General features: G+C 38.3%; 1 long non-coding RNA gene across 4 annotated transcripts; it reads right to left on the bottom strand.

Moving 5' to 3' along the window:
- Positions 1-5,394: 5,394 nt before the first annotated feature.
- Positions 5,395-23,670, bottom strand: LOC123608211. Of its 4 annotated transcripts, XR_006717139.1 has the most exons (5): positions 22,488-23,670; positions 21,529-21,672; positions 9,706-9,804; positions 9,253-9,315; positions 5,395-5,711 (listed from the first exon to the last, which is right to left on the bottom strand). It is a non-coding gene; the product is annotated as an uncharacterized LOC123608211 (long non-coding RNA). The 4 variants fall into 4 exon arrangements; XR_006717136.1 differs by lacking the exon at positions 5,395-5,711 and having other exon boundaries at positions 8,709-9,399; XR_006717135.1 differs by lacking the exon at positions 5,395-5,711 and having other exon boundaries at positions 8,709-9,315.
- Between the last annotated feature and the right edge of the window lie 74 nt (positions 23,671-23,744).

Raw genomic sequence — 23,744 nt, 5'->3', positions numbered from 1 at the left:
GTTCTGTGCTGTCAGCCCAGAGCCCAACATGGGGCTCAGTCTCACAAACTTCAAGATCATGACCTGAGCTGAAACCAAGAGTCGGACACAACCGACTGAGCCACCCAGGAGCCCCAGTACCTGACTTCTACAGAAAGCTGCTAAACACCGACACCAGATTCTGCCACCAGGGCTTTTTGAGAGGTAAAATTACAATATAGCACAATCACCTACCTCCATCCTCACCCCAGAGGGAAAGAAAAATCAGCCATGAGACAAGGGAGGGTCTGGCTTTTCTCTCTGCTCCTCTCTGGAGAGGGAGGCCTGGTAACTTATCCTGCTGTTGACTACTGGTTCAGGTCAATAGGTTCCTTGGTCTGCCCTGACCTTACCACTAAGAGGAAGGAGAACTGGGAAAGAAAGATGCTAGGCAAGAGAGAAAGAGTGCAGGTTAGCAGACTCACTCTCACCTTTGTATGAGAATGTATAGATCTCCTACAGATTGTGATACCATAAAAGCTGCAGTCTAGCATAATATTGCTAATGCTTGACCTTAGAGAATAGCCGATGCAGTGAGACGATTCCAGAAGCAAGAAGTAGTGTACTTCCAGGTAGTAGCTGAAAAAGGTGGTTAAGGAAGAACCCACTTCAAGGAATCATGCAAAGGGGAGGGCTCACAGAATGCACTGAACTTACTCATGTGCCCTTGAGAAAGTTAGCATGCCAGGCACACAGGGGATAGCTCATCTGCATTATCCAGAGATCAGTTACAACCATAAAAAAGGGCACTGTGCCCATAAGCAGTCAAAGAGATAATTGTCCTTCTATTCTCCCTCTCAACTCTCAGTATTAGAAGAGTTAAGCCCTGAAAGACGGCCAATTCCTAACCACTAAACAACCAGTGAGACCCAGAAGAGTTAAACCTTGAAATGGAGGAGGTAAGAGAGGTATTCTAAAATTAGAATCACCACACACACACACACACACACACACACACACACGCATGTGCACGCTGCACACGTCAACAACTAACCATGCCTCCATCCCATTTCAGGTAATGAGCAGGAGAAAGCTTTGGATATGATTTGAGATTGCCATACATTGAAGTTGTGGAATCACCCCCAAGACGGTGGAAAAGAATTACTTACTTGACTTGGAACAGATGGGGAAGAGACTGGAGACAATAATATTTTCATGTCCATGTTTTAAGCTCATGTTTGAACCACACTGAATTAAACCTCCCAGTCAACTAGTTAGATAGGCATTTTGAAAGTATGTACTGTGGGTTTCATTTTGCCAAGCTTTGCAAAGGGCAAAACTCTTAGCAATTAAACCATAAATATGGGATGTTTCCTTGGAAAATCACTAAGCCCGATAAAATAGTAAAAGACCTGAGTATTATCATAAATAAACCAGTTTAAATTTGTTTAACTCGCTGTTTTATTTGATCACAGAACTTTTTTTTTTCTATATGATTTCCATTGATAATCTTCAAAATACACTTTTGTTCCAAGAAGGATGAAAGCCTGGCTATGGGTCTAAAATCAAAGTCAGAAAAACACAGTTTTTGGGCAGTTAGTGGAAAGAGACTTGCTTCTTTCGGGTTTGGGATCCTTACAGGTTGGAGCCATTCTTTCCAGGGCTGCAGGAGTTGTGCAACTTGTGGAACGCCTCTGGAGTTGTTCCCACCAATGAGGACCCCAGGAAAAAAACAGACTTTATGATGGGGTTGAAAAGCTGGGGGAGGCTTGGAAAAGTGAGAAGTCCTTCTAGATGACAAAAATTTTATATCAGAAAAGAGCTTAACATTGGAAGCCTAGAGGAACTGGAAGGTTTTAATCCCATGGCTCCTGACCTGAGAGACATTTTTCACATCTTCCTATCCATGCAAGACTTCCAGTATCCAACTTCTGCAGTTTGAAAACTGATACTAAAGCCCCAGGAAAACAGACATATTTACAGTTGTTTGAGGGAGGAGCCAGGACAAAGGAGAATGCGCTCACACACAGAAAGGACTGGCACACAGCTCCAGCAGGAGGTGATTTCACATCCTCAGAAGGAAAGAGGAGCGTGTCAAGCCCTGGTTGATTCTGGTTTGGCAAGTTGGGGCCGCTGACCACTGGGGTCCAAAAAACTATACAATAAGCCAACTGGAACAGGCTGAACAGCTCATGAGAGTCCTGGGTTCCATATTTTACTCTCTTGCCAAAGCCTTTGATTTTCCTGGACCTTTTCTAGACTACTTATGAGTTATCTATAGGTGAACAATTTGTTATAATGTGTCATGACCGTTTTGAAATCTCTAACTTCTGTGTCAGAGGCTTCTCGGTCCTTACATACACGAAGTGTAAAAAGAGTACTTCCTCCTTAACTTAAGACTGTGGTTTTGACAAGGTAGGGGTCAAGCCAGACTCTCACAGACAAGAGAAGTTGAGGTGACATTTTAGGATTTTAAACCAGATATATGATGACAACAAAACAAAACCCAATAACAACATGAAAACTTTTGTATCATTTGTTATTTGTGTGTGAAATTAATATTTTATTTTTTTAACATTTTTATTTTTTATTTTTGAGAAACAGAGACAAAGCATGAGTGGGGGAGGGGCAGAGAGAGAGTGAGACCCAGGATCCGAAGCAGGCTCCAGGCTCTGAGCTGTCAGCACAGAGCCCAACATGGGGCTCGAACTCGAGAACCTCGAGATCATGACCTAAGCTGAAGTTGGACGCTTAACCAACTGAGCCACCCAGGCGCCCCTGAAATTAATATTTTAAATAAAAATGTTAATTTTTTGTACTTAGTTATGTCTCCCTTTTAGAAATCTCTATAATCTCGGGGTGCCTGAATGGCTCAGTCAGTTAAGCAACTGACTCTTGGTTTCTGCTCAGGTCATGATCTCATGGTTTCATGAGTTCAAGCCCCACATTGGACCCTGAACTGACAGTGTGGAGTCTGCTTGGGATTCCCTTCCCCCTTGCACTGTCTCTGTCTCTCTCCAAATAATAAATAAGAACTTAAAAAAAAAACTCTATAATCTCAATATTTAATTTTTCTAAAATTAATAAGTAAAAAGCAAAGGATGAATTAAGTATAATTTTTATGTTCTATTGTAAATCTTTTAAATCTTTATCTTCCTAAATTAAAAATGTTTTCCCTGAAGAAGTCTATTTACAAAACATATCTGAGATTTTGTAAAATCAGTAGCACATTTTCTATTTCTAAAGCCGTAGAAGACCAGAAATGAAAGCATTTTCCTATGATTGGGCCCAGATGATGCAAAGAGATACTATAGCGTAGGTAAATTGAGCAAACTTAGATAAATTTATTACTCTTTCATACTTCAGTTTCCTTGTCTATAAAATGGAAATTCTTATGATACCTACTAAATAGAATTGTGCACAGATTGAATGACATAGTAAATTCTGGTACATAGTAAGATTTTAATAACTGGCTGAAAAACATTGAAATAAAATAAAAAAAAATTATTTCCTTTTAGCTGTATTATAGTACAGTTGAGAAGGTTTTTCTTCCAAGTTAACCATTCCAATAACAACACCACCACAGTAGTAATTATATATAAATTAATTTATAAATTTATAATTATATATTTTAAAGTTTTTTCCCATTAAAAATTTTTTTAAATTTTTTAAAATGTTTTTATTTATTTTTGAGACAGAGAGAGACAGAGCATGAGCAGGGGAGGGGCAGAGGGAGAGGGAGACACAGAATCTGAAGCAGGCTCCAAGCTGAGCTGTCAGCACAGAGCCCAACGTGGGGGGCGAATTCACCGACTGTGAGATCATGACCTGAGCTGAACTCAGATGCGTAACCGACTGAGCCACCCAGGCGCCCCTCCCATTAAAATTTTTAAACCACTTCTCTTCATGCTATAATGTGGTTGTATCTGTCTTTAACATAACTAGATCTCATTTATACTAGTAAGGAAACCCATACATATGTATTGTTAATAGCTCCATCAAATGAATATTAAGATCAAGTAATAGCCAAGTGTACATATTGCTTTGTAACAAATAGTCCCATCTCTTTATAAATTGTAAACATATGCAATAATAGTATTTTATTACAGATATTGTATCTTATTTTTATTATGGCCATACGCAATATTTTATTACATTATTTAGCAAAGAATATATTTAGTACAATTTTATGTCCAGTGGGAAATATTTTAATTCTTAACTTCCGAAGTTAAAAATATTTCTTTCTCAAGAAATCTGTTTATAAAACATTCACCAAAAATGCTACCCGAGACTTTTTTAGATTAGTAATAGTTTGTATTTCTTAACAAGAAGTATTTATCAGACAGTTTTTCTCCTATTTTAAAAAGAATTTCTCCATAAGTCAGCTATGAATGCATATGGAATCTTTAATCCTTTAAGAGCAGCTAATTAAATCTTTCGTTCCTTAGTTGCCTCTGGGATAGGCCCGCTGTGTGTGGTACTTCCCATGGTTGGTCATTTTGTTTTAATGGCAGGGGGAGGAAACCAGCAAAGCGCCGTAACCACACTGCATATCAAAATGTCACCATGGCAGCATTTGTCCACTTGTCAGAGTCCTTCTGAAATGACTCAGCCATTCATTTTGTTGAATCAATATTAAAGCTTTTGAGATTTATTACTTGAGGTTTGGGAGCAGGCGAGGCAAACAAATCCTTCATTCCTAACATTGAGTTCTAGTTGGGCCAAGATTATGATTTCTGCCTGCACATGAGGATAGATTGTAAGGTTTCCACTACTTGCATAATTATCTTGTAATAAGCTTGTATTTACATGTCTGACAGTACAGTGAAAGAAGAATTTAAAGTTTCCAAAAACATTCTGTGGGCTGCGGTAAACTTACCAAATGCTAAATTCAAATAGCTAATTCCCTGAGAGGTGTCAGGGAGGAGGGCAGAGAGGAGAGATGTAATGCTTTTGATATAAAATCTTTAAATCTTTGATTTAAGATTCTTTAAATTCCATTTATATATATCCCACCTTGAAGCATAATTAATAAGAACCAGGATAAGCATGTTATCTATTAAATCTTTCTATTTAATAATGTCCATTGACTAATACTTTCTCCATTCATCAAATATAAAATTCTAAAATTGGCTTCTTCTACTTAAAAATACCGAGATTCCAGGATGCCTGGATGGCTCATTCGGTTAAGCATCCTCTTCGGCTCATGTCATAATCTCAGGGTTTGTGAGTTCAAGCCCTGTGTGGGGCTCTGTGCTGACAGCTCAGAGCCGAGAGCCTAGAGCCTAGAGCCTAGAGCCTAGAGACTAGAGACTAGAGACTAGAGACTAGAGACTAGAGACTAGAGCCTAGAGCCTAGAACCAAGAGCAGAGAGCCTGGAGCCTGCTTCAGATTCTGTCTCCCTCTCTCTATGCCCCTCCCCCAACCCACGCACGCTCTCTCTCTCTTTCTCTCTCTCACAAAAATAAATAAACATTGAAAAAAATTGTAAATAAATGAAAATACTGAGATTTCTTCAAAGACAGTTTGGTAATTACGTAAGTTTAGTTTCTGGTGGTTTGGGTCACAAAATGAGCCTGCTTTCTCAGTCCAAGCACTCACTGGGTGTATTTTCAATTATCACTGCACTAAATTCAGTGCATAGCTCACTGATCCTGTCCAAAGATGAAACTGTGAGAACTTTTCATAAGTATAGATCTATCTAACGAGTTCCTGAAGTGTCATTAAAGCTTCAGTGACAAATCAGGCCAACCTAAAATGAGAGAAGGCAAGCTTCTCTTCAGTGTTTCTCCTTCAGATCTCTTCCCAGAGCAGAGGAGTCTTTCATTTAACATCACATGATCTAAACCAGTCCTACTGGGAACTGCACAGGATGCTGCAATGCAATTATCCTCAATGGGTTGAGTCAACACCAGATAACATGATGAAGTCATCTGTGTGGGGTTATAGGATCTGCTCTCCCAGGACCCCCAAACTCTACCAAGGACTTGTGCAATCTGAGGTAATGTTTATTTTACCAATGGCTGCAAGCAAACAAAGCCACTGCAAACAAAGCTCCCACTGTCTATTTCCCACATGGGTGAGAAAATCAAGCCCAGTGGGAAGAGAGGTTTGACTGATGGTATGTTTGGGCATCATGCAGGGCCTTGCAAACTTTATATATGTAGGGGTGCTTGATCCACTTAATGCAGACATCTCTGCCATCAGCTTTAGACTTAAGTTCAGATTTTCTACCTTTCCAATGTCCAATAAGCTTTCTTAAACAATTTAATGCAACCATGGCAATTTCAAATCATACTGAAAGACATATAAGAGTACTGTCTGTAGTTTCTGCCTAAGGTGATGAAAAAATTTTGGAAGTAGATAATGGCGATGGTTATACACCACTGTGAATGTAATAAGGGCTACTGAATTGTACACTTAAAATGGTTAAAATGGCAAATTTTATGTTCTATTTATTTTACCACAATTTTTAAAATTTTATTTTCTTATACATAAAAAGCTGAATGGCACATTTTAAATGAGTGAATTGTATGCTATGTGGTTTAAGTCTCAAGAAAGTAGCTAAAAAGAAGAAAAAAGAGCACTCTGCAGAAAGCTTTAACGCTCTGTCTGTAGCTTATACGTAAGTCAGGTCATATCAGAAAACTTATACTGGAATTGTCTCACTTTTCAGAAAAGCAAACTCCTTTTTGAGTTTTTTTCTTTGTAGGGTTCTGAGGAAGTAAAAAGGTTTTTAAGACCGTGCTTGAAAGAGTACCATGCAGACAAATACAGCTTTAGCATTCCATTAGAGCAATCCCACATGGAATACTCCCAAACAAAATGGAGTTCTCTAATACTTTTTAGTTTTTCTTTTCTTTATGCTTTTCTTTTTTTTTCTTCAAAAAAGCAAGGAAGTGCATTGTGAGTATTTCCTACAAGAAATGCTGAGCTGGTTAATTTCTGATAATTATAAAATCACGGGTGGTCACTAGTTCAAAGAAAATCTTTCCCAAATAAAACCAATTATGAGCAGAGACTTTAACTGTGTTCCTTTATCCGCTGCCAAAATGCAGTATCAATAGAACAGAATGTGAAAGCTGCAGCTTTGATATGAAAGGTACTGAAAGTATTCATCTTTTGGTACTTGTTCTGCCACCATATGGAATGGAATAAAAGGAAAAAAGAATTATGCAGCATCAACTCGAATTATGCAATTGGAGAAAAGGAAAAGCAAATCATAACCAGATGCATCTATGCATACATTTTATTATAAAAATTTTCTTTGATATCACCAGGCACCCAATGCACTCTACTGGTAGTGTAAAGTAATTGAAAATAATATAAAAGAAGAACTGGGACTAACATACATTATCATTCAAATGGAAAAGCATTTACAGCAGAGAAATACTATCAAAGATGTCTTTAAAACATTAATATTAGGCTGAACCACACGAAATTGATATTTTCTTATGTTAAAATGGTCAAACATGGGCAAAATGGTTGAATAACAGCAGTTTCGTGTGATTCAGCCTAATACATAATTTTCCTCATCATTTCAAATAGCCTGTTCTCTTCATCATCATCACTCAGTAGAATAAAAGACATTTATTTAATTTTATTGTTTTTTGTGATTTATATAATTTTAAGTTATTTAATATTTTTAGCCACCTCATGTGGAATGAATCCATAAACACATGAGTCAATTAATGTCCCTTTTCTCCTCTCAATGAAGACATTTTTTAAAGTTAGATATACCAAGATTTCTCACTTGTCAGTGTGTTGGGGCCTATTCTCAGCCAGTCAGGAGGCACTTCAATGGAAACCCTTCCTTATTTGAGATGATGATAGGAGGGGGATTTTCTTCCCCAGCCAACTCTGCTTCTATATCCTTATATCCCAAGCTAAATGTCAGGCATCCTTCCTTGGAGATCGGAGAGGGAGGTCTAGGGCTGATGGACTAGAACTGAGTGAAGCTTGATACTAATGAAACTAGAAGCCAGAGGCAAATCCTACCTATGGATGATCATCCTATCTACAATCAGAAACACTGTATTTCCTGCAGGATCTAAAGAGAAAGTGCTGGAAAGAGAAGGTAAGTCAAAAAAAATTAGAAGCTAGTTCACCTTGGGACCAGTATAGAAGGAAGAGGAGGAGAGAGGGAGGCAAGAAGAGACACAGAATGGGATTGAGTTGAAAGAGAAAAAGAATTAGGCCACTGAGGGATGCCCATATCATCCCTAACTGAAATATACAGCACTCCAAGTGGGATGAAGAAATGGACAGGCACTCTATGCCAGAGCGCAGCAGCCAGAGCAGAATCAATATCCAAACAAATTGTGGGGCACCTGGGTGGCTCAGTCTGTTAAACGGCTGACTTTGGCTCATGTCATAATCTCAGTTTGTGAGTTCAAGCCCCACGTCAGACTCTGTGCTGACAGCTCAGAGCCTGGAGCCTGCTTCAGATTCTGTGTCTCCTTGTCTCCCTCTCGCTTTTCCCCTTCCCCGCTCGCACTCTGTTTCTCTCTCTCTCAAAAATAAATAAACACTAAAAATTTTTTTAAAAAAGAAATTATTTAAAAAAATATATCCACAGGCGCCTGTGTGGCTCAGTTGGTTAAGGGTCCAACTTCTCCTCAGGTCGTGATCTCAGTTTGAGTTCTGGCCCCACATCGGGCTCAGTGCTGACAGCTCAGAGCCTGGAGCCTGCTTCAGAGTCTGTGTCTCCCCCTCTCTCTGCCCCTCCCATGCTCATACTCTGTCTCACTCTGTTTCTCGGTAATAAATAAACATTAAAACATTTCTTTAAATATATATATATCCAAACAAATTGCAGTTGGCTCCCATGGCAGGGGCAGAATCTGAGTGGCATTACTGAAAAAATTTCATGTTGTCAGTGATAATCTACTCCACCCAACAGTTGGGAAGGTTCTGTTTGCAGTTCACACAAAGGAGCATAATACAATTCTGCATGATTTCATAGGACAATAACCATTGAACAATGTCTCCTAAATCAGAGTCAAAGGTCAGAGACACTCTGGTAGTGAATAAGAAAGCAGTTCTTTTCCAGTGTTCCACATAAGATTAACCTGAAGAGGAAATACTGGAAAGGGGCTCAATATCTAAGAAGCCAGTTTACTGAATTAACACAATTCTGTTCTATCTTATCAGTGACTCATTAAACCTGCATTGTTCGAAATTCTTTTCTGTGCCCAGGATGAGATTTTGGGTGGGCCCCATGTTTCACATTCATTTTCAGTTACAGTATTAAAAAATAGTCTCATTGTCAGATAGTACAAAGCAAAGCTTACCCTCCCATTTAAGTTTTGTGAGTCAGTTCTTCTTTGGCTTGAGCCCGATCCAGTTTATAATGCCTGCAGTGAAGAAGGAGGACACGGTCACTCATTTTCTCTACTCCTTCCAACTCCTCTACTTTTCACTATGCTCTTTAATGGCTCCTTCAGGGTTGAGAAGCAGACAAGGAGAGGTTAAAAAAAGGCTCTTTTCTGAATGAATTCTTTAGAGACTCTCATCTATGGGGATACCTGACACGGGCTATGTTTCCCTGGGCATACCACTGGTAATTAACCTTCCAGTCTCTATTTTCCGGTAGTCAGCCGGGGTTGCTTCCTCCCTCCAGATAGGTCTCTTGGTTGTGGTCTCTTTAGACAATTAAGACCCGTCTGATACATTTTCAACTGACCCTCAGAATACCACATCTTTCCACAGTCATGACTCTAACGGTAGGGCAGGGTCAAACTCACCTTTTGACTTTTTCAGGATGAGTCGGGTACCAGCTCCTCTATTCCTCAAACTCCAAGTCAAGCTCTCCAAGTGATTCTCTGTTTCTCCACCACTTTTGCCTAGAGGTGGGAGAGGTAGAAGGCAAAGCACAGGGACAGCTCTCTCCAAAATAATTCTCACTACAGGCCTCAAGACCAATCTCCTAGCCTTATATACCCTGAAAGTAGGTAACGAATTAAGAAATAAGTTGCTGGGGTGCCTGGGTGGTTCAGTGTGAAGCATCCTACTTCAGCTCAGGTCATGATCTCAAGATCCGTGCATGAGTTCCAGCCCCGCATCAGGCTCTTGTGCTGACAGCTTGGAGCCTGGAGCCTGCTTTGGATTCTGTGACTCCCTCTCTCTCTGTCTCTCTCCTGCTTGCTCTCTGTCTCTTTCTCTCTCTCAAAAAACAAATAAGAAACATTTAAAAAAAATTTTTAAAAGAGTCTTTAAGTTGGTTATCAGTCTCTTTACAATGTAGTAAATGGTTAATCTTGCAGATTTTGGAACCACTGAGTTCAGAACTCTGCTCTACTATTGCTAAGTGACCTTAGACAGGACACTTAATGTCTCAGTGTCCTTATGTACAAAATATTGAAATCTGTAAAAAGTAACAACAATAGCCACAGCCTAGGTTATTGTTTCTTAAGAAATTTTTAATGTTTATTTATTTTTGAGAGACACAGAGTGTGAGTGGGAGAGGGGCAGAGAGAGAGAGAGAGAGGGAGACACAGAATCGGAAACAGGCTCCAGGCTCTGAGCTGTCAACACAGAGACCAAATGGGGGCTCAAACTCAGGAATGGTGAGATCTTGACCTATGGCCAAAGTCAGATGCTTAACTGACTGAGGCACCCAGGTGGCCTTACAGCCTCACTGTTTTAAAATTAAATACATTAAAAGAGCAGCTCTCGGTTTGGGCTCAGGTCATGATCTCATGGTTTCGTGAGTTTGAGCACCACATCAGGCTTTGCACCATGACGGTGTGGGATTCTCTCTCTTCCTTTCTCTCTGCCCTTCCCGTGTGTGTGCTCTCTCTCTCTCAAAATAAATAAACTTAAAAAATTTTTAATTAAATACTTTAAGTACTTAGTTGCCTGGTCATCAATAATGAAGCAAACAGACAAGTGTGCCTTTTGATCCAATGCACTGAGAAGTACCCAACATCACCAATGTAGGATTCTTGCCCAATAACATTTACCCTGAATGTAATCATGAGGAAATAATCAAACAAATCCAAATTAAGGTGCACTATGCAAAGTGACTGAAGTCTAGATTTTTCAAAAATATCAGTCACATAAGGCCAAAAACTGAGATGGAAGAGGGGAGCTTGGGAACTCTCTGGGGAAAAAACAAAAAAACCCAAAAAACCACCAAAAACTAAAGAGGCATGATAACTAATTCAACCCAGAAACTTTAATTAAATTCTGGGTCTCATTTTAAAATAAATAAATAGGGGCTCCTGGGTGGCTCATTCAATGCAGAGCCTGCTTGGGAGGGACTCTCTGCCTGCTTCTCCCCTGCTTGTAATCTCTTTCTGTCTCAAAATAAACATGTAAAAAAAAAAAAAACATGAAAAAACATGAAAAGAAAACCAGATAAAGAACACAATCAGGGCAATCTTGGCTATTTAAATATAAACTGAATATGTGAGAATAAGATTTTATCAGCATTACACTTGGGTGATGGTTATATTGTGTTTTTGTACAAGTATGTCTTTGTTCTTTGGAGACATATGCTGAGGTATTTGGGGTGAAGATATCTGTAACTTATTCTCAAAATATTCCTCAAAATATTATATTACAAATGAAAATAATAGTGTCATACACATAATAAATCTCTTAGAATAATACCTGGCGCATAATAAATGATTTTGTAAGTGTAAATTAGGTATTATTAGCAAAGAAAACTAGACAATAGGAAAAATCTTGTTTAAAATTATTATACACTCGTCATTGAATTAATGTACTGAATCATGAATTTCCCCTAAGATCCTCTTCACCTACCGCTCACCTTTCTCAACCCCCCAAATACCTGTCTTTCTTTGACTTCCCCACTCTTCCGTTCAAACCATGTCTCCCACTAATAAGCTAGTTTCCAACCTTCTACCTTACATTGTGGTAATATGATTAGAAGGATATTTTTTTGAGTTCTGCTTTAATCTGTAACACTTAGGTTCACAATGGACTTATATTAGAAAATCTTTGGACCTTAGAATTCACACTGTAACTTGGCTTAAATAACATCAAGGCTTTATCATATAGCACTGCTTAGGGGTTCTCAGATTTTTTTTCTTGATATTTAAAAATTTTTATTCTATATAATATTGCTGAACTGATTTTTTTGGTCTTTTTTAATTTTATTTTTCATTTTTTAAAATTTACATCCACATTAGTTAGCATATAGTGCAACAATGATTTCAGGAGTAGATTCCTTAATGCCCCTTACCCATTTAGCCCATCCCCCCTCCCACAACCCCTCCAGTAACCCTCAGTTTGTTCTCCATATTTATGAGTCTCTTCTGTTTTGTCTCCCTCCCTATTTTTATATTATTTTTGTTTCCCTTCCCTTATGTTCATCTGTTTTGTCTCTTAAAGTCTTCATATGAGTGAAGTCATATGATTTTTGTCTTTCTCTAATTTCACTTAGCATAATACCCTCCAGTTCCATCCACGTAGTTGCAAATGGCAAGATTTCATTCTTTTTGATTGCTGAGTAATACTCCGTTGTGTGTGTGTGTGTGTGGATATATATATGTATATATGTATATATGTGTATGTATATATATATATATATATATATACCACATTTTCTTTATCCATTCATCCATTGATGGACATTTGGGCTCTTTCCATATTTGGCTATTGTTGATAGTGCTGCTATAAACATGGGGGTGCATGTGTCCCTTCGAAACAGCACACCTGTATCCCGTGGATAAATGCCTAGTAGTGCAATTGCTGGGTCGTATGGTAGTTCTATTTTTAGTTTTTTCAGGAACCTCCATACTGTTTTCCAGAGTGGCTGCACAAGCTTGCATTCCCAAGGGGTTCTCAGATTTTTTAAAGTCAGGACTCCTTTAGTCTCTTAAAAACTGAGGACTCAAGCTTTGGATTATAGTTGTAATAGCTATCAATATTTACAGTATTAACAAATCTAAGAATGATTCAAAATACGTACGTATTCATTCAATTAAAAGTAAACTAATTTCAAGCTAACATCAATAATATATTTTTATGAAAACTGTATTTCCCAAAACAAAAATATTTAGTGACATCAGTGCCATCATTTACCATTTTCCAAATTTCTTTGATTACTGATTACAGCTGTATTTGTTTTGTAATCGTGGTAACATTCATATAACATAAAACTTACCATCTGTACCATTTGAAAGTATACAATTCAGTGGCGATTAATATGTTCAGTGTTATGCAACTCTCATGACTACCAGAACATTTTCAGCGCTCCAATAGGAAAACCTGTAGCCATTAAGTAGTCACTTCCTATTCCTCCCTTCCCCAAGCCCTTGGCAACAACTAATCTGCTTTCTGTCTCTGTGGATTTGCCTATTCTGGATATCACACATAAATGGAATCATACAGTATGTGGCCTTTTATGTCTGGCTTCTTTTACTTAGCGTAATGTTTTCAAGGTCCATCCATGTTGGAGCACATAGCAGTACTTCATTTCTTTTTGTGGCTGAGTAATATTTGATTTTACGCATACACGACATCCTGTTTGGAGTGTCTGTGTACACCACATTTTGTTTGGTGTCAAGTGGCATCTCACTGAAGTTTTGTATTTCTCTAGTGACTAATCCTGTTGAGCATCTTATGCTTGTTGGCCATTCGTATAGTTTCTTTGGAGGAATATCTATCTGTTCAAGTCCTTGGCCTATTTTTTCATTGAGTGTTTGTCCTTTTGTTGTTGAGTTATGAGTTCTTCATATATCCTGTATACTAGATCAGATGTGTGATCTACAAATATTTTCTCCTATTCTGCAGGGTGTCTTTTCGCTCTCGTGATAGTGTCCTTGACGCCCAAAAGTTTTAGTTTTAACTAAGTCCAATGTACCCTTTTCTTTTGTTGATTGTGTTTTTGTGTCATATCTTTAGAAATCATGTCAAATTGCAGATCATGAAGGTTTATTCCTATGTCTTTTTAAAAAGGTTTTTATAGTTTTAGCTCTTGTATGTAGGTCTTTGATCCATGTTCAGTTATTTTTTGTACGTGGTGTCAGGTCCAACTTCATTCTTTTGTGTATGGATATCCAGTTGTCCCATCACCATTTGTTGAAGACATTCTTTCTCTATAGAATGGTCTTGGCACTTTTGTCAAAAATCAACCTATCTATAAATTTATTTCTGAGCTCTCATTTTTCTTCCATTGACATAGGTCTTTCCTCATGCCAGTACCAAACTGTTTTGATTAGTGTAGTTTTGTAGTAAACGTTGAAAGTGTGAACTCTTCAACTTTGCCTCTCCTTTTCAAGATTTTTAAAAAGTTTTTATTTACTTATTTATTGAGAGAGAGAGAGAGAGAGAGAGGGAATGAGTGGGGGAGGGGCAGAGAGAGAGGGAGAGAGAGAGAGAATCCCAAGCCAGCTCCATGCTCATGGAGCCCAACATGGGGCTTTTTCAAGATTGTTTTGAGTAGTTGGAATCCTTTGCCTTTTGTTATGTATTTTGGATCAGCTTTTCCATTTCTGTTCCAAGTCTGTTAGGATCTTCATAGAGATTGCATTGAAACTATAGATTGCTTTGGGCAATATTGCCGTCTTAACAATATTAAGTCTTCTAATCCATGAACACAGGATGTCTTTCCATTTACTAATATTCTTTTATTTCTTTCAGTATTGTTTTATAGTTTTCTGTGAGCAAGGCTTACATATTCTTGGTTAAATATATTCTTAATTATTTATTCTTTTTTGGTGCTATTGTAAATGGAATTATTTTCTAAATTTTCTTTTCAGGTTGTTCATTGCTAGTGTATAGAAATACCAGAGATTTTTATGTGTTGATCTTGTATCCTGCAACTTTGCTAAAGGCATTTATTAACTGTAATGACAGGTGGATTCTTATATTTGCTTTACATTCAATCTGTTTCTATATATTGTTTTGGTTGAAGTATATAAAGAATATCCAGACCCTTATAAATATTACATTAAGACAGGGAGAAGGATTTTCATTGGGTTTTCAGATAATTGTGGATATTCACTCTTGATACTATACCAAGACTCAGTAAGTGATAGTTTCTTAAAAGTTAATTGCAATGTGGCATCTGAAGCATATCAAACATTTTTCACTTAGTCACGTTAATATCCTTTGGACTCACACTTCGAATGGATCTTTTATCTGTGCATGATTTTATAACATTGTACATTTGGAAAATATGGTTCTCTGAATTATGCAGATTTTCCAAGTGTTGACACATTTCATTTGATGGTATTTGAAAAACCACCTTATTATCACCATAAATTTTATCACACATTCTTTCAGCTTTGGGAAGCCTATAGAGACAATAAAGTTTTCTAAAATCTAATTTTTGCTTGAGATAAAACTTGAGTTTTATCAATGATAGCAAATTCTGTCTTGTTTTCCTTGCAGTAACTGACTTACTCTGTTCATTTTCAAGAAAATGGCTACCATATATCTAATTCTTATAGACCACAGTTTTTCTGCTAATCATTCTTTCTATTAAAAGTTGTGCCCTATGATAAAAATGGGTTGTTCAGCTCCAGAATTAAACAAGAGCATAAGAGTTTTTCCTCCAGACGACCATTGGATTTTAATATGAAGTAAAAGAGATTTATGCATATTTTGCATTTCATCAGAAAGAATAATTTTAAAAAATGTAGTCAAGGTTTGAGATTTAATAATCAAGGAATGTTCTCAAGAAAACTTTTTTTTTTTTAAATGCGTTTGCAGCATTGGGCAATACATGACTACTAATATAGTTTGGTGCTACTGCCTTCATTTATGCTAAAGTTTCACTATGAGTGCAAATAATGACACAGTGAGCAAGGCAAACAACTTCTTAGAATTATTACAAAAATACTTTTGACCTTGAGGACTTGAAGGAGTCTCAGGAACTGACAAGACCACACTTTGACAAAAAGTGTGGCAGACCACATTTTGACAATAGTTGGTATGGCTATTGAAATGTCAGTTTTACAGACTGCCTCGACTTCAGAAATATTGAAAGAAGTAGATGTTACCATTCTTATCATAATTTCCTTGATGAAGTTTTCCAATCCCTTAGCAATGCATTTGGGTGCTCTCATTACACACAACCAACCAGGATCAGCAGGCCCTACATCCAGTTCTAATGAAACCAGAATTTTAATGGATAAAGGGCAGACATTAAGAGAAAGGTGAATATAGTTCATGTAAGGTAGGATAAGGCAGGAAGAAAAAATAATTTACTATAAAGCTTTTTGTTTATTCACATCACATTCACTTCCAAACTATTCCATCCAGTTGCTAAGACCAAATAAAGTAGAAGGGCTGGCATATCTATTTTAGGAGACTAGTTTAGGTAATGGTTTTATGGATTTTGCCTTATGAGTAACCACAATATTTTGACACAAAGAATCATTCTTTCTCAAGCTAATGCCTTCTTTTGCATCCCCATTAATTATAAAGCCTATAAAAATTGTTTTTCACAATGCCAAAAAAAAAAAAAACACCCAGGAATTTTCTTTTGAGGCCTGGTGTACTAAAATATTTATTTTTCAGGGTGACTGGGTTGCTCAGCCTGTTAAGCGTCTGACTTCAGCTCACATCATGAATGATCTCGCGGTTCACGAGTTCGAGCCTGTGTTGGGCTCTGTGCTCACTGCACAGACAGCTGAGCTGTCAGTACAGAGCCTGGAGCTTTCTTTGGATTCCATGTCTCCCTCTCTCCCTCTGCCCCTCCCTCACTCGTACTGCCTCTGTCTCTCTCTCAAAAATAAATTTAAAAAACAGTAAAAAATGTTTTAAATATTTATTTTTCAATGAAATGAGTGAAATCCGTACAAGCCAAGTATTCATTTACATTATATTATGCTATAGATAACCAAATCTCTAGTACGACCTTAAGGAAAAGGTAATGAAAGGAAAGTTAATCGAGTTTCTATTAATATACATTGATTCTCCTTCAAAATAACAGATTAGATTTATAATTGAAAAGTACTGCAAAGGAAAATAGGTCCTTTTCAAAACAACAAATAAAAAATGTTTCAGTGCATTTCTTCTTAGCAGACTGCTCACTGATTAGCATATATTATTGCCAAACACACTATTCTGCATAGAAAGGAAGAAAGGTTTCACTACTCTTGCTATATACCCCACCAAGTAAATCCAAGTGTGAAATACTCTTTGAAGTCAGCAGGCATTCTTTGCTTCAAATAATTCTGAAGGGATTTAGAAGCCAGATAGGATTAAAGCTTGGGAAAAAAAGGGCGGGGGTGGGTTGAAAGTGGGGTGGGGAACAGCTCAACCTTAACTGTAAATAAATGAAAACATGGTGAAGAGGGAAAAGGAAAACTTTATTTAGATCCAACAATTGTTAAGGTGATAAATCTGGCTTATTCAGAATTAATGGTGGGAAAAGAGACCCTAAGGACAGACTCACTAATCAAAGTATGCAAGAAGAAACCAATGCAAAATATCTTTAAAATCAAAATTGTACAACCTCCTAAATTTAGATCCTTTGCAAAAATATTTTTAAACCAAATGTATTTAATCCAAATCTGTTGGATGAATTTGACATTCTTTCTGATTCAAGGCAACCTCCCTCTTGCCTGAGTTACTGCAGTAGCCTAACTGATCTCCCTGCTTCCACCCTAGGCCTCCTAAGTGATCCTTTTCGAAGGTAAATAATGTTCTCCTCTGCTCAAAACCCTCCCATGCATGGTTTCCCATTCTTACTCAGAGTGAAAGTCTGAGTCCTGTAATGGCACACACATTCTCACCCAATTTTGCTCCTTCTTACTTCGTCTCTGGCTGCTCTCTCCCACCTTGTGCAATCCACTTGAGCCCTGATGGTCTTCTTGCTATTTTGCCAATACACAAGGCACACTTCCTCTCAGGAAAGTGGTACTTACTTGGTTGTTCCCTCTGACTAGCAGGTTCTTCTCCTAAGTACCAACATGGCTCATATACTTTCTTCAGCCCTTTTTAATCAGGCCTTTTCTCACCCACCCTATCACAAACGCAAGTTCCCCTCACCTAGAACACTCCAACCTCCTTCCCTACTAAATTTTTCCCCATTCATTTATCACCATCCAACGTAGCAGTGTTTCATTTATTCGTCTTATTCTTCTCTGTCTTCTACCACAAAAATATAAGCTCCATGAGAGCAATGACTTGGACTTGTTTGGGCACATATTCCCAGGGCTTAAAACAGTACCTTAAACACAGTAGGTACGTAATTAATATTTGTCAAGCAAATAGATATAATTTCTGTCTATACTGTCAGATAAGCACTACTTCAGTTTACTGCTCTATGATTCTTTTTAATTTTAATTTTATTATTATTTTTTAATTTTGGAGAGAGAGAGAGCACAAAAGCTGAGGAGAGGGACAGAGAGAGAGAGAGGATCTCAAGCAGGCTCCACACCCAGTATAGGAGCCCAATGTGGGGCTCGATGATCCCATGACCCTGGGATCATGAACTGAGCCAAAATCAAGAGTGGGATGCTTAACAAACTGAGTCACCCAGAAGCCCCTGTTCTATGATGCTTTATATGGGAATGAAAGTTTTGCTTTTGAACCTCTAATTTGGTTTTTCAGGTATTGTTGGTCAAGCTGACAATTGTCAAGAAGTGGTCTCTACCCACTGGGAGAGAAGCAGACTAGAATGGAAAGACATTGTTGCCTCTTCGATTCTCCCCTTTTGTTTTCCTACCCCCTAATCTTCCTGACTCCATGAGCACACTATTGAACATCTAAGAAATCTAACTGGATGTCCACCATCTGGACTCTATTTTGACTTACTCTCCACTTTGGATAATCACCTTTTGCTCTCACCCAATTCCATAGACTGGTTTATCCTTTTAATGTTTTCTTTTGGTGAAGTGGGCTTAATTGAATTCTGTCTGACCATTTAGGTCTTTGGAGGAGTAGGCACAATAGCAAGCTTCTAGGTTACAGCTTCTAGGGCATTCACCTGCACCAATTTACTTATGTATCCATAGAGATTGTAAAGATTATGGGAAACAAAGCATTTAAGTTACAGTCTATTGAATTATAAACACACAACCCTTCATTTTTATATGTACCAACTACTTAGCTAATGAACTTAAGAACAGTATTTGTGAGACTAGTTTTCATATAGTAATGCCTGTATGGACAGAGGGATTGGAATGCTTGTTTTCTTTCTTTCTTTTTTTAATATTTATTTTTGAGAGAGAGACAGAGAGACAGAGAGTGAGTGGGGGAGGGGCAGAGAGAGAGGGAGGCACAGAATCCAAAGCATGCTCCAGGCTCTGAGCTCTCAGCACAGAACCAAACATGGACCTCAAACTCACGAACAGTGAGATCATCACCTGAGCTGAAGTCAGGTGCCTAAGTGACTGAGCTACCCAGGTGCCCCAGAATGCTTGTTTTCAAGTCATATTTAATATTCCTGAATTACTTACTAACATTTATAAGCAACTCTGGATTCATGAAGTACCCCTGACTCTTCTTTTAACTGCATTATGGCAGAGCTGTGATTATAATAACCACTATGTTTAAAATTTTTAATGTTTCTTTTTTTTAATTTTTTTTTTTTAATTTTTTTTTCAATGTTTATTTATTTTTGGGACAGAGAGAGACAGAGCATGAATGGGGGAGGGGCAGAGAGAGAGGGAGACACAGAATCAGAAACAGGCTCCAGGCTCCGAGCCATCAGCCCAGAGCCTGACGCGGGGCTCGAACTCATGGACCGCGAGATCGTGACCTGGCTGAAGTTGGACGCTTAACCGACTGCGCCACCCAGGCGCCCCAATGTTTCTTTATTTTTGAGAGAGAGAGAGCAAGAGAGAGCCAGTAGGAGAGGGGCAGAGGGAGAAGGAGACACAGATTTAGAATCAGGTTCCAGGCTCTGAGCTGTCAGCACAGAGCCCTATGGGGGTGGGGGATGCTCAAACCCACAAACTGTGAGATCAAGACCTGAGCTGAAGTCAGATGCTTAACCGATTGAGCCATCTTGGCGCCCCGATAATCACTATATTTTAAAATCATAGGGTGCATGGCAACTAGAAAGGTCATCTGGTTCATCTCTAGCAAAACATATCTAAATCATGTGCTTTGTTTTTTCTCCAAGACTTCTAGAGAAGAGACACAATATTTTCTCTCTATATGGATTCTATATATACAGATTCAAATATATGTATACACACACACACACACACACACACACACACACACACACAAACCACCACCACCACATATATACATAATGATGAGAGACGAGGGGATTTTTTTTAAGTTTCATCCCAGAATATAGTTTTTTTTTTTTTTCAACGTTTATTCATTTTTGGGACAGAGAGAGACAGAGCATGAACGGGGGAGGGGCACAGAGAGAGGGAGACACAGAATCTCGGAAACAGGCTCCAGGCTCTGAGCCATCAGCCCAGAGCCTGATGCGGGGCCGAACCCACGGACCGCGAGATCGTGACCTGGCTGAAGTCAGACGCTTAACCGACTGCGCCACCCAGGCGCCCCCAGAATATAGTTTTAAATTCATCTGAGTTGAAGTATTTCCTTAGTGTACAGAGGTCTTTTTCAGATTTGCTTCTAGAAAGTAGAATTAAAAAGAAAGGTTGATAAAAGGACATAGGAAGGAGCAGACAGTAAAAGCAGGGATGAAAGAAATCTGCCAGAGAGAAATAAAAAAACAAAAGTAAAAATAATTCAGTGTTCTGTTACCTTTCATTTATTTTTTATTTACTTTTTTAAAAGTCTCCTTTAAAAAAAAAATTTGTTTTGTGACAGAGCAAGAGCACGAGTCGGGGAGGGGCAGAGAGAGAGAGAGAGGGAGAGAGAGAATCCCAAGCAGGCTCCACACTATGAACGCAGAGCCCAATACGGGGCTCAAACCTATGAAGTGTGAGAACATGACCTGAGCTGAAATTAAGAACTGGACACTAACCAATTGAGCCACTCAGGTGCCCTGCCTTTCATTATAAAAATTTTTTTTTTTTAACATTTATTCATTTTTGAGAGACAGAGAGTGAGCAGGGGATGGACAGAAAGAGAGAGGGAGACACAGAATCTGAAGCAGGTTTCTGGCTCTGAGCTGTCAGCACAGAGCCTGACACGGAGTTCGAACCTACGAACAGAGAGATCATGACCTGAGCCAAAGTCGGATGCTTAACTGACTGAGCCACCCAGGTGCTCCTCATTTTTTGATTACTAAGGGACTTGATATGGTTCTTTTCTCCAGGCACTTATTATTTGAAAATAAAAGTACAAACAGACTCTGGAGTGATTAAGAGTTGGATGGTTGATTATTGGTTAAATGTAGATAAAACAAGTCCAGTTATTCAATAATAAAATGTGTTCAGTCTTAATATTGTTTAATAAAATAAAATCACGTGGTAATAAAAATTTAATCTATATAGAGAGGGCTAAGAAGAAAAGGCAGAGTCTTCTATTCTCCTGCCACATCTAGTCCTTTTTAACCACTGTTCAAAATTCCTTCCATAACATTCCAGAAAGAAAGATTAAATGTATCTCCCTGCATAGATACATGAATGTGTGTGTGTATGTTTGGGGGGGGGTATACATATAAATTCCATTCCAAAGGAATAACATCATACCTCTTATATGTAACTTACCTTTTTCTCTTTAAAATACATTTTGGAGATTTTTCCACGTGCCTAGACATGGAAGCTTTGTGAGTAAGGAAACAGTCTTCTTAAACACTGTATCCCCAATGGCTTGAATAAAGGTCTTGCATATACTTTTCCTCTAATGAAAATCTGTTAGGTAAATGAAGAAATAAATCAGAAAATATAGATTAATTGCATTTGTTGGAGTTAAACATTAAAAGCATAACATTACAATATTCTGATATATAAACGTATCAGAAGTATCCAGTCTGCTACTGATGAACATTTAGAATATTTTCAGATTTTTGGCTATGACTGTAGTAAACATTCCTGAACATATCTATTACATTTTACATGTATGTACCTGTAAGTGCATCCAAGGTAATTACCTAGCCATTTAATAGTTCAGTCAATTGCATTTTTAACTTTGATAGATATTACCAAGTACCACTCTCAGCCAGCTGCATCAACTTATACTCTCATTACAATACTGTTTTTATTCTGGAGCAAATCACAAAACTTGAATGCTAGTGACAGAAACACACATTCCTAAAAACTAAATATTCTTTCATCTGCAGCCGTCTAATGAAAACTGTGTCAGATGAGATCTCAAAAACGGAAAATCCCTTTGGCTTTGCTCAGCTGTGGGGACATCCTTTTTCTCAAAGACAAAGTACTTGTTCCTACTGGCCAGCTTTTTGGAACGTGGCCAAAATTCATGGCTAACTGCTTCCTTTGTATATTTTAATAATAAAATATAGTTCTATTATTGTCTTTAGATAAAGTTCAATAACTGCACTTTTGTTAAACATAAATATTGATTCAAGAACATGCAGATATCATTGAAAAAATATTTATAGAAAGAAAACAGGTAGCAGTGTTGTAGAAGTGCTTGAAATTCTATCACTTAGGCTCTCACATGGATTCCACTGCCTATTGACATTAAAATAAGAAAAGTAACCTACACGCAGAAAGAAGGTTGTATTCACATTAACATTCATGAAGGCTGAGCAGCTGAAGCCCTACATATCAAGTAGGGAATATATCTTTTGTCTACTGATGAGAAAATGTCTCAGTGATAAATGGTTACAGACGGGTGTCACAAGGGCAACAGCACACAGAACAGCTCTGACAAACTTAAAAAAAAAAAAAAAAAAAAAAAAAGTCTTCTCCTGCAGTTCTTTTTGTAGCATTGTGGACCGCAGTGTCTACCTCCTCAAATAAAAGAAAAATATTGCAGTGCAGAATTCCTAACCTTTACTGAACACACTTCCCAGAAAACAAAAACACTCTTTGAAAGTAATTTAAAACACAGCTTCAAGGTCTTCATGATGCGTAAATATTCAGACATTCTGAAAAGAAGTGCTCTGCGCCCTGCATCCCAGCTGTTTGGGTCGAACACGTACATTGTCATAAGACAGCATGGTCATCAAAGGGCAAAGTCTGTAACATTAACTTTGGGAAACAGGAGGCATATCATTAAAATGCTTTACAGTCATTTACATAAATTCAAACACATTATCATACTCATTTAGCAAATTTGAGAAAAATAATATATTAAGTAAGGAGTTTGTTATTTAACAAACTGTATCTCATAGACCCCAACAGTGACTACCAGTGACTTTCAGTTAATTTTCAAAACAAAGTTACAATTTGTACACAGCCTTGACTCCTTGAGAATAACAAGCTGAGAACCAAAGCCTGAGGGCAAACATTTTCCGGGGCCTGACTCTAGGTGGCCCACTTTCCTCACCTATCAACACAAAGACTGAGGCAACCCTACCCCGCCAACCAAGGACTTCGCTCCAGTATTTTGTCTCTTCTGCAAAAGTCTAGAAGCTTCCGCATGAAAAGTAATAAGCACAGTACAATTTTCCAAAACATGGATGTCAACACTAAGCTTTTGGGCGACCTTCTCCACCCTAGACAAACCTCCAGATGCAGAGCAAGAAGAAACGCTCAACAGTAACCGTCATATCCTTAAGCATCTCTCTCCTCCCGACTCCCACCCCTGGGTATTTTCTAGACAGTCTTTGCCAGCACTGTGTGCACGAAGGACAAAGGCGCAGCGGGCACGTAGCTCCCGATCACCGGGTTAACCAGAGGGGTTGGCCCTCGGAGCTACAATCACGGAGGGTGAGGGGCGGGGTAGGGGCCAAAGGAGAGGAGATATGGGCGGAGCTGGAACTCGGACCCCGCCCCCGCGGCCCTGGCGGCGTCTC

The sequence above is a fragment of the Leopardus geoffroyi genome, chromosome A1 (genome assembly GCF_018350155.1).
Source record: "Leopardus geoffroyi isolate Oge1 chromosome A1, O.geoffroyi_Oge1_pat1.0, whole genome shotgun sequence".
Lineage (NCBI taxonomy): Eukaryota > Metazoa > Chordata > Mammalia > Carnivora > Felidae > Leopardus > Leopardus geoffroyi.
This window is presented reverse-complemented; position numbering and strand designations above follow the sequence as displayed.